The sequence below is a fragment of the Heterocephalus glaber genome, unplaced genomic scaffold (assembly GCF_053883595.1).
Source record: "Heterocephalus glaber isolate CG9 unplaced genomic scaffold, H.glaber_assembly_v1.0 deba00000347, whole genome shotgun sequence".
NCBI lineage: Eukaryota > Metazoa > Chordata > Mammalia > Rodentia > Bathyergidae > Heterocephalus > Heterocephalus glaber.
Genome location: NW_028258143.1, coordinates 31,224,777 through 31,228,341, shown reverse-complemented (window position 1 = coordinate 31,228,341; position 3,565 = coordinate 31,224,777). Strand labels below are relative to the sequence as shown.

The following is a 3,565-nucleotide window of genomic DNA, read 5'->3' as shown; positions in this document are numbered from 1 at the left end:
ATCAAAAAGTTGTATATAAACAGTAGTAAATATTATTTGGTAATGAAAAGGAATGAAGTGCTAATATATGTCATAACATGGACAAAACATACTGTGTGAAAGAATCGAGATGCAAAAGACAGCACGCTATTGGATTCCACTCATTGGAAACCTCAAAGTAAGCAAAGCTATAGATAGAAAGTAGATCAGAGACAGCCCAGCCTGGGAGTTGGCGTGAAAGAGGAGTGACTGCTAAGGTACCTCATTTCTTTCTAGGATGATCAAAATATTCTACAACTTTATTTTAATAATGTTTGCAGAACTCTGAGAAATAGTTAAAACCCCTTGAATTGTACTGTTTAAATAGGTGAATGTTATGGTTTGTGGATTATACCGCAATAATGCTATTTTAAAAAATCAAAACAGTTAATTCCACAAGGCTCTAAGAAGAGATCAGTACTATTCAAGTCATGTTGAACTACCAAATAAAAGAGACTGCAGCAATATCCTAACGTTTATGTTCCACTGTTCATTTTGCTCTTCGCTAAGGAAATATCCTTCAGGCTACTGCACACAATTTGCACAGACACCCTTGGTTTGCTATTATATGCACTTGACACTTCCAGAAATGATACTCTGAAGAGCTGTGTGCCTTCACTGAAGTCCTGGGTCCCTCTCCCACACTCTGATTGTTGCTGTAAGATCATTCTGCACCACCCTCAGGTGATTGGATGGCCCTGGGACACAAGCTGTAAAGCCACCCACCACTGCCCTTTAAGTCCTCTCGGGTGGAGGACCTGGGGTCCTGCCTGCCTGGTAACAGTCTCATGCTGACGTCTCTCTGGAGTTGCTATCTTCCTTGGCAAGAATGTTCAGTGCAATCAATATTTCTGGACAAGGACTATACTTTCATAGTTCTGTTCTTGTAATATTCCTCCTATCTTTCTATTACCTTCAGATTTCCTAATTTTTTGTTTATTAATATTAGCTCAAATTCCAGTTACATCAGAAAGGACTCCTTGCTTACCACAGTCCACAGAAAGTTTGTAGTTCTTTACTTTTATTGTATGCATTGTGGGCACCACTTATTTGGCACCTACTAGAAACTACCAGACACCTTGTTGGTTTTACTATGTGCTAAGCACTATGCTAAGAGCTTTCCATTTGGTAGGTTACTGTATGAATTAATCTTATTTTATTTATCAATAGGTAAGCAAGCCATTCTGAGAGCTATCATTCTTTTCTTTGATCCTGTATATATATCAAAACATCCCCTGAATTCTATTATACCAATGTTAAGGCTTAGTAAATTTTGGTGAATTGATGTTTTCATTTATTTTTGCCTTTGATAAAAATGCTGAAGAAAATTGGCTTATTAAATAAGAGAAAAAGGTTCGGTTCACTCACTGTTAAATGTTAGCAATTTCCATGATTTTTCTTTGTATTTTTTAATTAACATACTTTAGTTTTAGGTTTATAGGGGAAAAAATGAGCAGAAAATACAAAGAACTATTCACTCTCCCAACCCCTTCAGGTTTCACTTATAATTAACATCTTGCATTAGTGAGATGAGTCACTATTGCTACCTTGTTATTAACTAGGTCCACAGCTTACATTAGGACTCATTCTGTGTGCTGCATATTCCATGTTTTTAAACAAATTAATAATGAGATGTTCTACCATTATAGTATCAGACAGTATAGTTTTATTACACTGGAAATCTCCTGTGCTCCACCTAGACTTTTCTCCCTCCCCCAAATACCTGATTTTGCCTTTTTCAGAATGTCATACATTTGGAATCATACAGTCTATACCCTTTTCAGATGGGCTTCTTCTGCTCTATGAATTTAATCTTCCTCTATGCCTTTTTGTGACTTGATAGCTTGCTTTGTTTTAGCATTAAATAATATTTCATCATGTAAATGTATCACAATTTGTTTATATGGATACCAATTAAAATACGTGTTGCTTGTTCCCAAGTTTTGACAGATATTAACAGAGTTTCTATAAATATGTATGCTAGTTTTCTGTTGACATACGTTTACACTTATTTAGTTAAATCATCTGGTTGTATTGTAAGAGTATGTTAAATTTTATAAAACCTGACAAAATGTCTTTGGAAGTAGCTATATATTTGCATTCCTAAGAGCAATGAATGACAGTTGTTCTTGCTCCATGTCTTCATTGGCATGTGATGCGGTCAGTATCCTTTGGCCATTCTAGAAAGGGTGTCATGGTGTTTTACTGTTGATTCAGTTCTAATTTCTCTGGTGACATGTGTGTCTCAGAATCATTTTGTCTGCTTATTTTAACATTGTTATGCCTTTGTTAGTGAAATGTCTGCTCAGATCTTATCTGACTCTTTAGACTGAGTTGATTTCTTTCTGAGTGTTAAGAGTTCTTTACATGTTTGGATGCCAGTCCTTTGTCAGGTATGTGCTTCACAAATATTTCCTCCCCCTCAGAGGTTTGCCTTTTCATTATGTAACCATGTCTGACATAGATCAGAAGGTTGTAATTCTAATGAAGCCCAACTTAGCAATTTTTTTCTTTCAGAAAATATACTTTTGTTGTTATACCTAAAAAGTCATCTAAATTTTTCCTGTGTTATTTTCTTGGAGTTTTATAGTTGTGCATTTTATAATATGATCCATTTTGAGGTTTTTTTGTGTGTGTGAAGCATAAAAAGTCTATATCTAAATACTTTCCTTTCTCTTTTCTTTGCGTGTGTGTGGATGCTCAGTTTTTCTAGAACCTTCTGTTGAAAAGCCCTCTTTCCTTTATTGTTTTCCATTTAGGTCTTTGTAAATCTTAAGTTGACTATATTTATATGGTTCTATTGTTTTTGAACTTTCTATTCTGTTCTATTAACATTTATGTCTTTTTAAACTCAGTATCACACTGTCCTGGTTGTGTCAGCCTTATAACTGCACTTGATCTTAGCCAAAAGGCCGAGAAGTGATAGCCTTATAACTTCTCACTCTTTGATGTTGTGTTGGGGTTTTTAGAGGGTGGTCTTTATTTTCCACATAAACTCCAAAAACAGTTTATCCATGTCCACAAGATAGATCGCTGGAGTTTTGACCAGGATTTCACTGAATCTATAGATTAATTGGAAAGAATTGAAATCTTGTACTCTACATGATCGGAGAAACTTCTCTAGTAACGAACTATAGAAATGATCCCTGAAAGTATAGCCTTAAGAATTGAAATCTTGACAATGTTGAGTCTTCCTTTTCACATTCATAAAAAATCTATTTGTACAGTTTTTTTATTCCTTTCATCAGTTTTTATAATTTTCCTAATATAGATTTTGTATATATTATGTTACATTTATACCTAGTATTTTATTTTGGGGGGATACTAATATAAGTAGAATTATGTTTTTAACTATAAATAATGATAAGAATATCCTCTATCATCACTCCTGTTCAATATAGTTTTGGAAACATTAGCTACAGCAATTAGACAAGAGGATGAAATAAAAGCAATGAAGATAGAAAAGGAAGAAATTAAACTGTCATTATTTGCTGATAATATGATACTCTACATAGAAAACCCAAAAAACTCCCCCCAAAGACTTTTA

The 3,565-nt window shown here is 34.2% G+C and overlaps 1 pseudogene; it reads right to left on the bottom strand.

Annotated features, from left to right (window-relative positions):
- Positions 1 to 3,106: 3,106 nt before the first annotated feature.
- On the bottom strand, positions 3,107 to 3,180 carry LOC147829899 (small nucleolar RNA U3; annotated as a pseudogene).
- Positions 3,181 to 3,565: the final 385 nt, after the last annotated feature.